The following is a 14,009-nucleotide window of genomic DNA, read 5'->3' on the forward strand; positions in this document are numbered from 1 at the left end:
GCAGATACATGGAATGCCGTAATCTGAGGGACATGCTTCCAGCAGTTCTGAGAGTGCTACAGGATATCACACTTGAAAATAGTGGTGATAGATCAGTGGCGGCAAGGGGCCTTCTTTCTCAGATAGATTTACATTACAAAGGGCTTTTGGTTACCTTTTGTAAAGTGCTTGATGATGCCAAATGTCTTTCTGACATGCTCCAATCAAGCTCTCTTGACCTAGCAAGGGCAGTGGATCTAGTAGGTGCCCTTACAGACACATCACAGGACTACCGAAGTGAGGGTTACTTTGGAGACCTATGGAAAGAGGTTGAAGAGATTTCAGAGCACTGCAAAATAAGTGTACAGACAGTGTGTAAAAGACAGCCTAAAACAAACTTTAAGATTTCACGACTCATTGATGATGAGCGCTGTAGGACAGAAAAATAGAGACCAAAGTGATGGTGAGAGCTTCCAAGAAGCTATCTTTTATCAGGTGCTTGACAGTGTCACAGCTGAGCTGCAGAGGAGTTTTTCAAAGAAGAATTGTGAGATAATGCAAGGGGTCCCGTCTCTCAACCCAAAGAGTAACATTCTTGAATGAGGAGCCTCTGTTTGCCTTTGCTCAGACCTTTGAGTCAGATTTAGAGGACCTCAAACATGAGGTTCATCAAATCAAGCGGCGTCTTGATAGGAGAGAGAAAAGTGGAAGGGACAGACCGTCTACTCTCCTTGACTTTGTTGTGTTTCTAGAACCTTCTAAAGAGGTCTTCCATGAGCTATTTCCACTTTGTAACATTTCTGTTGTTACACCAGTCAGCAGTGCTTCTTGCGAGAGAAGCTTCTCAGCTTTAAAATGGATTTAAACCCACCTTAGGACAACAATGGTTGATGACAGGTTAAGTCACCTGGGAATCCTCAGTGTTGAGTCAAGGAGGCACGTTCCCCCAACATGGATGAGGTTGTGAAACATTTAGACAGTTCTCACCAGAACCGCAGAATTATGCTGTTTTATATCTACCTAGGATCATTTGGCACTTAGGCGGTCCCTCTGGTCATGACTAAAACCTGCACTGTGTACTAGCTAGTACACTGACATTCTAAAATGATCAATCCAAAGGGTATCATGTCACACAGATTTCATTTGGTCTTGATTAGGCCAATTCCAAAAACTTTTCTTTGCTATTAGTTAACATAATATACAGTATACGAGCATAAATATGATACTGTACGTTTGTAATATTGATGGACACCAAAATTATTTTTATTTTTCAATTCCGTTTCTGCTTGATACCTGGTATGCCAAATTGCAGTGTGTTTTTTGTAAATTTACTTTTTTTGTAAATAAACTATGGAATTATCTCCTTGGTGCTTGAGCTTTATTTTCTGAAAATATTTTGGATGTTCAACACTTATAGACCCAGATTATATATTCATAAAAACAGAGTGACCTAAGTCTCTCCAGAATGTGAATACAGTGTGTGTGTGTGTGTGTGTGTGTGTGTGTGTGTGTGTGTGTGTGTGTGTGTGTGTGTGTGTGTGTGTGTGTGTGTGTGTGTGTGTGTGTGTGTGTGTGTGTGTGTGTGTGTGTGTGTGTGTGTGTGTGTGTGTGTGTGTGTGTGTGTGTGTGCGTGTGTGTGTGGGTGGGTGTGTGGGTGTGTGTGTGTGTGTGAGAGAGAGAGAGAGAGAGAGAGAGAGAGAGAGAGAGAGAGAGAGAGAGAGAGAGAGAGAGAGAGAGAGAGAGAGAGAGAGAGAGAGAGAGAGAGAGAGAGAGAGAGAGAGAGAAAGAGAGAGAGAAAGAGAGAGAGAAAGAAAGAAATTGAGCTGCAGTTCCGAGGTAGAGACACTGACTATTCATGTTAAAGAATTCTAGTGAAGTAACCCTTTTGGGCCACATTGAATAACTCCAGGTGAAGTGAATTATCACTTCTACCTCTAATCAGCAATCATAGGATTCATTCATGCTCCTTAGACACCAGGTTAGGGTTACACACTCATTTTCTGTCTATGGACCCCCTGAAGTAGCCTTGGCCACCCCCTTGCCCCCCAAACTCTAGTTCCACCACTGCATATCAAGTACATCACTTCTTAGTTGGTTTGATTGGTTGTACTTCAAGTATCTAAGTGGTAAAACAGAAGTGTAGTGGTATGAAGCACAAAGACATGGCAGTAACGAACGTGGTGTAGCCTCCACTTCCTCTAGTGGAGAAGTTGGTGTTCTTGGTCTAGCCGCGCCAGCCCACCACGACGGTCACCAGCACCGCCAGGTTCCTCTCTAGCCGGCCCACCATCTCCTTGCCGTATACTCGGTGGTCGTCACAGCCACCGTATCAGCCGTACCTTCATGGGCCATTAGGACGGTGGCCTCCTTGGAGCTGTTGTGGACGAGCACGCGGGGGCGTTGAATATCTTTTTCTTGAAGGTGCAGTTGCCGCGCTGCAGCAGGGCCACCCAGTGTCCTTTCCGGGGGGAACCACTAAGCGTGTGTCGGGGTCACAGCCCTGGCACTCCACCACTCCATGATTCGGTGCAGGTGCAATCGCGATTCCTTTCCGCTTCAATTTTGGTGAACTGTAGCCATACAAGCCACCGTCCTTGGTTACAGTTTGAGTTGGATTGCCTTTGGAGTCAAGTACGGTGGCATTGACAGCAGCCCTAACATAGTCTCTCTTGCTGATGGGCAGAACTAGCACCAACAAGAGAATGGGGAGAGAGCTGCATTGCATTGCTGCGGTCCACATCTGGGCATCTTCTGAATGTGTTGGTGCCCATGGACTTGACTGTGTTTGCTGTTGGTCAGTTGGTGTTATTCACAGAGCGGTTGTGTTCTGTTCTACTGGCAGGCAGGAGGGATGAGAGAGAGAGAGAGAGAGAGAGAGAGAGAGAGAGAGAGAGAGAGAGAGAGAGAGAGAGAGAGAGAGAGAGAGAGGGGATCTCTTTACATAACCCAGCCGCACTGTGGTGATTCACCCACATTATGTCAGATGGAGCTCATCACTATGTTTGTTTATCTCTCTCTCTCGCTGTCTCTCTCGCTCTGTCTCTTTGTCTCTCTGACTCTCTTTTTCTCTCTCTCTCTCTGACTCTCTTGCTCAATCTCTTTTTCTCTCTTTCCCTCCATCAGTCTTTCTTTCTCTCACACGCCCACTCTCATTCGTACACGCTATGTTGTCTCTCACCGTCATAACAGGCCACATTTTATTCCAAATCCACATGATAATGTGATCTAAAACTCCCATCTGTCTGTTTGCTTCACATACTGGGCTTCGACAAAACGCCACACAAACACATCTCATCATATTCAGATCACAGTTTGAACACAAGCATGGATTTAAATAGTTTTTATAAATAGTGTTTGTTTTTTAAAGGGTCAGTGAACCGACATCCAAGCTTCATCATATTGATGATTACTACTCATAATGGGCACAGTATAATATTGACAGAACATCAAGGGATGAGAAGGCTGACCTCTGTATTTGTACCTGTTTGTTACTGTAGGAGAGATGCGGACTGGAGCATGTAGGCCTTAGTTTGAAGCAGGGTCAGGGGTGAAGCAAGGTCAAAGTTGAAGCCGGGTCAGGCTATCTATTTCCATAGATTTATAGGTAGGCCTAAGGTGACTGATGTCAAAGACAGATATCTACTCTGTGCTACATTGGAAAAGTGCACATACAGTAGGCCTAATTCAAACATTTGCCCACTCAAAAAAGCCCCCCACTCATGATGATGCATGATCAATGATTACACTGGACGCACCGACTCAAGGACACAAACTATTGGTATTTGCCAAATGGTGCAATATTGACATAGCACCCAGGGATGAGAAGGCTGACCTCAGTGTGTACCTGTTGGTTACTGTTGGTTACTGTAACAGCCAGGGTTGGAGTCAATTCAAAAGAAGTCACTCAATTCAGGACATTATTTGAATTTAAACTTCATAAATTAAACAACTTGTTTTATAAATAGCTTATCCTTTTCAGTTGTTTGACAAATCATTGAAAATAAATGTACTTTTTTTCCATTACTGAATTTGAATTTCAGTTTACTTCCTGAATGTGCTCAACCCTGGTAGGACCGATGCTAACCTAAGTGTCACGATCGTCGTATGGTGGAAGAGAGGAGGACCAAGGTGCAGCGTATTTATTATCACGAAAACGAAGAACACTTTACAAACTAAACAAAACAATAAACGACGAACGTGAAGCTAAAAATGACAAGTGCAGACACAGGCAACTTACATATAGACATAGACAATAACCCACAACCCACAATACAAAACCGGCTACCTAAATATGGTTCCCAATCAGAGACAACGCAAAACACCTGCCTCTGATTGAGAACCATATCAGGCCAAACACAGAAATAGACAAACCAGACATACAACATAGAATGCCCACACAGATCACACCCTGACCAACCAAAACATAAAACATACAAAGCAAACTATGGTCAGGATGTGACACTAAGAGAGTGGGCCAGGGGGTGAGGCAAGGTATGTGTTGAGTTAGGGTGAGGCACAGACACAGACACCCTGGTATCAGAACTGATGAAAGAGTTCCAAGGGTTCTGTTGGAACCCAAACATTCCAAATGTTCTGAGGGTTCTGTTGGAACCCAACCCCCTACAGATGTGTTGAGCTGGGCAGAGAATAAATAATTCATCATCGTATTATCTCATGTTACGGCCCTGTCATTGATAGTCATGTAGTGTAAGGCTCTCTGAGGATAAAACCGAGGGAAGGGGGGATGGAAGGAGAGGGAAGGAGAGAGGAGGAATGGAGGGAGGCAGAGCGGGACTTGGGAGGTAGTTTGTGTGTGTGTGTGTGTGTACACACACACACACACACGTGCACACACACACAAACCAACACACGCCATGAGGAGTGATGTAAGGGAAGACTTGGAACTCAGTGTCCCAGCAGACTCTATGCATACTGCCCCTCAAATGAATGAATACATGTATTCAACTATCTTTCTCTGTCTTTCTCTCTCACTCTGCACAAAGAATCTGCAGAAAGGGGAAAACAAGTGACAATTCTCCCTGGTGTTCTTCGAGGATCATCCTACCCTAACCCTAGCTTCATGTTCACACCTCGGTTCAACCCTAACCCCAGCCATTTCTCTAACCCTAACCCTAGCCTCAGCCCTAACCCTAACCCTCAACCCTTACCCTTCCTGTCAAACGTATTCCTTTTTCTGTTTTCCTTCCTCAAACAGAATACAGTACAATAACACTAGTTAAGTAACTAAATGAATAAAACATGTTTTCAGATCAAATCAAATGTTATTGGTCACATATACATATTTAGCAGATGTTATTGCGGGTGAAGTGAAATGCTTGTCACAGCAAAATGCTTTCCTTTACCCATTGGAACATGATGTACCATGATGCACAGCTCACATACAGTACATAGCCTACTGCTACACTTCCTGGAAACACTACACTTCCCTCTCTGAGCACTCTAGTTAGAAACACAATAAAACCTTCTTTTTTTAACTCAATATCAAATCATTTCTGGGTGACAATGAAGTACCTTACTGTGATTGTTTTTAATAAAACATTATCAAAAAGAAACAAAAATAGCTTCTTAGCAAAAAGCAATTTCTCAAGCAAGAATTTAGCTTGGACTGTCTGAGAGTGGTCTGAGTGAGGGGCCTAATTGGAGGAGCCTAGTGGTAGGGGATATATAACCTGACACTAGCTGTTATTGGCAGAGAGGAGGGCAAACTTTCTTTGTTATTGGTCAATTAACTTACACCGCCTGGTGATGTAACCAAAACCCCACCCAGGCAAAACAAGCTGACTTTTCAAACAGCTAGCTCTTATACTAAATGGGCAATATCATTACTTTCACAATTTCACAGTATTATACCAACCTCATATTGGGGAAATATTTATAAAACACAGGCAAATAAACATTTTCACTGAACTGGCCCTTTAATTGCATCCAAACAGCACCAACAATGGGAGACTGAGTTGACTAAAAGCTCACTTATCAAATATGTATCCTTTATATGTTTTTACTCTGGGTTCTAAGTACTTCCAAAGCCTGTAAGTATCAAGGGGCATTATAAGAGCATCTATGGTACTACTTTCTCTCAAGTGTCCTCTGTCCTGGCCTACAGAGGCTAGTTGCCAGGCAACCCCAGTCTGTAAGAGGATCAGTACTAGGAAGTGAGGGGAAGTTGTTTACTAGTTGTCCTAGTGTGACCTGACCCAGATCATAGGAGAGTTGCTGGACGGGTATGGCAGAGCTTAGAAACAATAACAACAACTGTTTGTATGCAGGATAAGGGACAGCTTTCATTTGGGGTTTTAGGCTGGGTATCTGTATACTGCTGACGTAAAAAGGGCTTTACAAAATACATTTCATTGATTGACTGAAAGGAAAATATATTTTGGGGTAAAACATTTTTACACTAGATCCTATCATCAAATAGAGATATACTGTGTGTGCATCAAATCATATTTTATGTTTTGTGAAATATCACTCTTTCAATACTAGTAGTTCCTGTACTGCGCCAGTCAGTCTACTGTAGCAATGCAAAGTTACCATGTTATATTACCCCTGTTATGTTACCCCTCCATATGTTATGTCACATCATGGTCATGTTATGAAGACAACAGACCTCTGATGTCATGTTATGATGACGTCACAGACACTACAGAACCAGCAGCCAAGCCCGAGGAAGGTTCTATGGACTCCTGAGAATGTCCTGAGTATAAACGCTCACACACACACACGCACACACACACACACACACACACACACACACACACACACACACACACACACACACACACACACACACACACACACACACACACACACACACACACACACACACACACACACACACACACACACACACACACACACTCCATCCAGAGGAATGTTCTAGACTTCTGACAATGCCATAAGTATGCATTGTACCCTGCATTCACTCTCTCTGCCGCTCTCCCGTCCCTCCTAAATCTAGGCCATCTATATCCATTGGACCGTTGACTTCTCTCTTCACAGACGTACACGCTTACATAAGTACTCAGGCAGGGTGGATTACGCAACATACACCCCCCACCCCTTCTACCCCCTTCCTCACACACAGACACATGTCCCCCTTGCGCATATATACACAAACACTCCTTAATATTTCAACAACCCTCCGTCACTGAACATCTATAAAAAGATGTGTACACTGCATTATTAAATGGAGCCAATTCAGAAATGCAAACATGTCGTGTATTCAAGTTTTAAAAAGGCTTATAAAGTTTGTAACCCCACTTTAACATTTCAGACTTGATTTGCCACAACAAAAAATTTATCAACCCGTAATCCACGTACTAATTCACATTTCCTGTTGAGCATGACCACACTGAGTGTACAAAACATTAGGAACACCTTCTCTTTCCATGACATAGACTGATCAGGTGAATCCAGGTGAAAGCTATGATCCCTCACTTGTTAAATCCCCTTCAATCAGTGTAGGTGAAGGGGAGGAGACAGGTTAAAGAAGGATTTTTAAGCCTTGATACAATTGAGACATGGATTGGTGTGCCATTCAGAGGGTGAATGGGCAAGACAAAAGATTTAAGTGCCTTTGAACGGGGTATGGTAGCAGGTGCCAGGCACACCGGTTTGTGTCAAGAACTGCAACGCTGCTGTTTTTTTTATACTCAACAGTTTCCTGTGTGTATCAAGAATGGTCCACCACCCAAAGGACATCCAGCCAGCTTGACTGTGGGAAGCATTGAAGTCAACATGGGCCAGCATCCCTGTGGAACGCTTTCATCACCTTGTAGAGTCAATGCCCTGACGAATTGAGGCTGTTGTGAGGGCAAAAGGGGGTATAACTCAATATTAGGAAGGTGTTCCTAATGTTTTGTATCCTCAGTGCAGGGGTGTCCAACTCATTCCATGGAGTGCCTAGTGTCTGCTGGTTTTTGGTTTTTCCTTTCAATTAAGACCTAGACAACCAGGTGAGGGGAGTTCCTTACTAACCAGTGACCTTAATTCTTCAATCAAATACAAGGGAGGAGTGAAAACCCGCAAACACTAGGTCCTCCGTGGAATGAGTTTGACTCAGTGTATTTTCCTGCTGTAAGAAACTGGTCAAACTAAGATAGCAGATCTGTATAGCATGGATGGTTTCCTTGGCAATACTAAAATAGCCATGGACTTGGATTCAGTCTTTTTTTAAATGATTATGTTGTTTGACAGATTGTTGTTTTTGCAGAAGGGAGACAATAGCGTGTATGTCAGGGATAATTGAGGATGTAGAGGGTGTTCGTAGGAAACTATGAATGAGAGAGGGGGGGGGGGGGGGGGTCAGAGAGAGACGTTTTGTTGACCCCTATTGTTCAGGGCATGACACACAACTCATTTAGACAGAGTACAGCCTTAGTGTGATCCTGGTACAATGCTGATTACATCCATTGTAATCCAATCTGGCTACCGTCCAGAGAACATTAGATAAACATTCCAGAACAGTGCAGAGAACGTTTGATGAAAATTCCAGAATGGATGGGGGCGAGGAGGATAAGGGGGTACTTAATAAACAATGAAAAGGCTTTACATTTTGATACTGTAGGATTATGGTATTTTACATTCACTTTTCTATGGTACACAACCCATAGATGGTGAATGGCGGTCAATAATAAGCCCATACTTCAGGCTCTTTAGACCAAGTTCTGCTCTAATTTGCATACGTCTTGTTGAATCCTCCTATTGTCTGTGTTCAATGGCCTTTTATAAACTGGCTGGTTCCAGCCCTGAATGCTGATTGGCTGATAGCCATGGTATATGAGACAGTATAATCTACTTCTATGGTGGGTATGATCTTTCTCAGAAGAGCTTTGGACAAAAGAGGTTCTAGACAGTTTGGGTTAGTGTTACTCTATTCTTGGAGGACATCTCATGACAATTTTCCATCCCAGTTCCTGGTATAATTAGAATAGGATCTCTCTCTCTCTCTCTGTACTCAATATGTGGACAGTCACCTTACTGTGAGGACAAAGGCAATATTGTTTCCTGAGCTTGTTATTCAGCAGAAAATCTGTTTATCCCGCAATGATTTTTTTCACACAAACATCATTTCAATCAGACTTTGTTCCAGTTGTTACATGGTTCTTAGCTGGTAAGACCATCTGGCTAGTGGTTGTGACTGCTACAGGCCTGTTGGTGGGTGTGAAAAACAATCAAGTTTATATGTTACCCCTGCATTTGCGGTTCGTATCCTATCCTAACTCCCATACATAAAGTCAGTGTATCGCATGTGGTGGATAGATTACTCAGATACTAATATAGGCTAACATGTAGGCTAATATGTAAACTGTATATTGATCAATAAACAGGTTATGCTTTTTCTCTCTCTCTCTCACACACACACACAAACGCTCACTCGCTCTCTCTCTCTCTACTCCCCACAGTGGGTAAGCCAGAGTAAATGTTAGTGTTGTTTTTTCGGTTGTTACACAAACTCTCATAATGTGAACTTTGGCTCCCTGTCCAACTCCAGGATAAGGATTAGTATAAAGAGCTCTAGTGCTGGCGAGTAGAGTGTTGTAGAGAGGGAGGGCCAGGGTCAGGTTAGGAGAAACAGACCGAGGGAGAGAGAGATGCAGGGAGAGGGGGTGAGGGATGAGGGGAAAAACAGAGAGGGATAGTGGGATGCAAGGAGAGAGGAAGCGAGAGGGGATGATGAAAGGGGTGAGGGAAAGAGAGGGATGGAGGGAGAGTCAAGTTATATTTGTCACATGCGCCGAATACAACAGATGTAGACTTTACCATGAAATGCTTACTTACAAGCCCTTTCCCAGTGAGTATTTTTACAGTGAGTATTAGGGTCAGGAGAAACAGAGAGCGAGATAGAGAGATGGAAGGAGAGAAATAGGGGGTGAGGGGATGAAGGCAAATAGATGGTGTGATAGTTCAGGTTAGGAGAAACAGAGAGAGAGAGGGGGATGGATCCGGAGAGAACGAGAGAGGGATGAAGAGAGAGAGGGGGAGGGGTGAGATGCTTACTAGTCTCCTCTGTGAACTGCTAACCACGTACTGAGTCGTACAAGACTTTCCAACTCTCCTCAAAGCTAATGTACACTTTAATTTGCTGTACGACTGTGTGTGTGTGTGTGTGTGTGTGTGTGTGTGTGTGTGTGTGTGTGTGTGTGTGTGTGTGTGTGTGTGTGTGTGTGTGTGTGTGTGTGTGTGTGTGTGTGTGTGTGTGTGTGTGTGTGTGTGTGTGTGTGTGTGTGTGTGTGTGTGTGTGTGTGTGTGTGTCTGAACCTGTCCCCTTGGTTTGAGGTTAGTCAACGAGTGACCTTATTGTGCAAACATGCTTCAGTACACATCCCCCGCCCCCCGACCCCAACACACACACTGTAGTTGTATTGACCTGTGATTACATACCACTATCGCTACCATACCTCTTAACCTCAGTGTTAACGTACACACGTGCTGTACTTTGAACGGATAGCTTTATAGGCAGTAGGGTACAAAGTGAAACGCATAGTACACGCTGTGGACTATCCTTCATCTCAGTTCTTTCTATCATAGCATTAAGAATGTATCCACAATGAACACTTATGTGTGTTTTAAATGGCACCCTATTCCCTATATAGTGTACAGGACTCTAGTCAAAAGTTGTGCACTATATAGGGAATAGGGTGCAATTTCAGACGCAACCATGGTCTATACACTTTAAATAGCATTGAGTGCTCTATTACTCCCAATCAGACCACTGAGATACAATTTTTGAATTTTATTAGGATCCCCATTAGCTGTTGCAAAAGCAGCAGCTACACTTCCTGGTGTCCACACAAAACATTACATAATACAGGACATTAATGGACAAGAACATCACAAGGACAGAGCTACATACATTTTAAATACATGCATAGAGGATACAGGATATACTGATTTCCTGTCCAGTGGGATCAACAGTGTGCTATTTTCACACCAAGCCGGTAATACCAGGAAGACCCTTATCAACACATCAACACTCCATGTGGTGAGGAAACCACTGACAGGTAAGATAACAGGAATTACTCATTGAATCTGCTGTGTGTAGTATATCAGTTGTGGTTTGTTGTTGTTGTTGTTGTTGCTGCTGCTGTTGTTGTTGCTGCTGACTCACGTGGCCAAAGTAGTTGACCCTGAGGGATAAATAACGTTTTTTAAATTCTCATTGGACTAAACTACAATACGGAAGTGGGGGGGACATAATTGTTTTATTATTTCATTTTTTTAGGGAACAGATCAGCTTTAATATTGCAGATGGATTGTGGCTTCCATGTATTTGTCTGCATCATTTGTGTGTGTGTGTGTCATGAAGCTGGTTGAGAGAATGCCAGGAGTGTGCAAAGCTGTCATCAAGGCAAAGGGTGGCTACTTTGAAGAATCTAAAATCTAAAATATATTTTGATTTGTTAAAAACAAAACAAAAAAACAATAGCCTAAAGAATTAACAACTCCTACAAATAAAGTACAAAGACAACTTTTGATTGTCTTTAAGACAGCCAACCCGAGCCGCCTACACGCCAGACCCCCACCAGTCTAGTCAATAACTCAACTCTTTCCCCAACACGACTTCCTTCCCATCTTTTTTTTATGTCTCAAGGGAAAGGTTTGGAAAACAAGAGTTGAATGAAAACACACATACACCTACACATTAAAACACAGAAACAGTACACCCTCCATATAATTCATATCATAGGCCTAATAGTACTGTAGAGCTCTTTTTACTTGCACACAATATAGCTGGGTCACCCCGTCCCTAGGGGTCCTCTGCCCTGTAACGCCCTAAACCAACACACCCCACTCAGCTTTCAGGTGTGTTAGGCCAAGGCCGGAGTGACAACAGTACAGCAGACCCCCAGGGTCAGATCTGAGCAGCCCGGCAGCTAGGGATGGCCTAAATAGGTATCTCCCCTGACATAGGCATGTTTTCAATACAGACTCCTTTTGTCATACAGTATTCCATATAAGGCATCCAGACCTTATGAACGTTGCACAGTATACCCTTCATCTTAAAACAAATCTAGTGATACTCTACATAACTTGACATTTCTTCCATACATTGTGGGATAATAACCAACCTTCCAATTAATGGCAATGCATGTATTAGCCACTATAAATGCTGGGTTACAAAGTTTCTTCTCATAACAGTCTCCAGTATCGACATTTCAAAGCAAACAAAAACAGGGAAAAGGAACAGGAAACAGGGAGAAGGGAGAATCTGTAGACATGCTGAGATAAAAGAACATACTCGTTGCCAGAATTCAGCCAGCCTTCATAAGACCACAACATATGAAAATATGTCCCCTTTTGTGCTTTACGCCTCCAGCAGAATAATACCATTTCTGAGTGCATGATATTCAGATTCACTGGCATATAAACTCAGCAAAAAAAGAAACGTCCCTTTTTCAGGACCCTGTCTTTCAAAAATAGTTCGTAAAAATCCAAATAACTTCACAGATCTTCATTGTAAAGGGTTTAAACACTGTTTCCCATGCTTGTTCAATGAACCATTAACAATTAATGAACATGCACCTGTGGAACGGTCGTTAAGACACTAACAGCTTACAGACGGTAGGCAATTAAGGTCACAGTTATGAAAACGTAGGACACTAAAGAGGCTCTGAAAAACACCAAAAGAAAGATGCCCAGGGTCCCAGCTCATCTGCGTGAACGTGCCTTAGGCATGCTGCAAGGAGGCATGAGGACTGCAGATGTGGCCAGGGCAATATATTGCAATGTCTGTACTGTGAGACGCCTAAGACAGCGCTACAGGGAGACTGGACGGACAGCTGATCATCCTCGCAGTGGCAGACCACGTGTAACAACACCCGCACAGGATCGGTACATCCGAACGTCACACCTGAAGGCCTAATAGTACTGTAGAGCTCTTTTTACTTGTACACAATATAGCTGGGTCACCCCGTCCCTAGGGGTCCTCGGCCCTGTAACGCCCCAAACCAACACACCCCACTCAGCTTTCAGGTGTGTTAGGACAAGGCCGGAGTGACAACAGGATGGCAACAACAACTGCCCGAGTTACACCAGGAACGCACAAATCCCTCCATCAGTGCTCAGACTGTCCGCAATAGGCTGAGAGAGGCTGGACTGAGGGCTTGTAGGCCTGTTGTAAGGCAGGTCCTCACCAGATATCACCGGCAACAACGGCGCCTATGGGCACAAACCCACCATCGCAGGACCAGACAGGAATGGCAAAAAGTGCTCTTCACTGACGAGTCACGGTTTTGTCTCACCAGGGGTGATGGTCGGATTCGCGTTTATTGTCGAAGGAATGAGCGTTACACCGAGGCCTGTACTCTGGAGCGGGATTGATTTGGAGGTGGAGGGTCCGTCATGGTCTGGGGTGGTGTGTCACAGCATCATCGGACTGAGCTTGTTGTCATTGCAGGCAATCTCAACGCTGTGCGTTACAGGGAAGACAACCTCCTCCCTCATGTGGTACCCTTCCTGCAGGCTCATCCTGACATGACCCTCCAGCATGACAATGCCACCAGCCATACTGCTCGTTCTGTGCGTGATTTCCTGCAAGACAGGAATGTCAGTGTTCTGCTATGGCCAGCGAAGAGCCCGGATCTCAATCCCATTGAGCACATCTGGGACCTGTTGGATCGGAGGGTGAGGGCTAGGGCCATTCCCCGCAGAAATGTCCGGGAACTTGCAGGTGCCTTGGTGGAAGAGTGGGGTAACATCTCACAGCAAGTACTGGCAAATCTGGTGCAGTCCATGAGAAGGAGATGCACCGCAGTACTTAATGCAGCTGGTGGCCACACCAGATACTGACTGTTACTTTTGATTTGACCCCCCCTTTGTTCAGGAACACATTATTCCATTTCTGTTAGTCACATGTCTGTGGAACTTGTTCAGTTTATGTCTCAGTTGTTGAATCTTGTTATGTTCATACAAATATTTACACATGTTAAGTTTGATGAAATAAAAGCAGTTGACAGTGAGAGGACGTTTCTTTTTTTGCTGAGTTTAGTACGTTTTATGGATGGTCT

This window comes from Salvelinus alpinus, chromosome 2, assembly GCF_045679555.1.
Source record: "Salvelinus alpinus chromosome 2, SLU_Salpinus.1, whole genome shotgun sequence".
In the NCBI taxonomy this organism is placed as follows: Eukaryota; Metazoa; Chordata; class Actinopteri; order Salmoniformes; family Salmonidae; genus Salvelinus; species Salvelinus alpinus.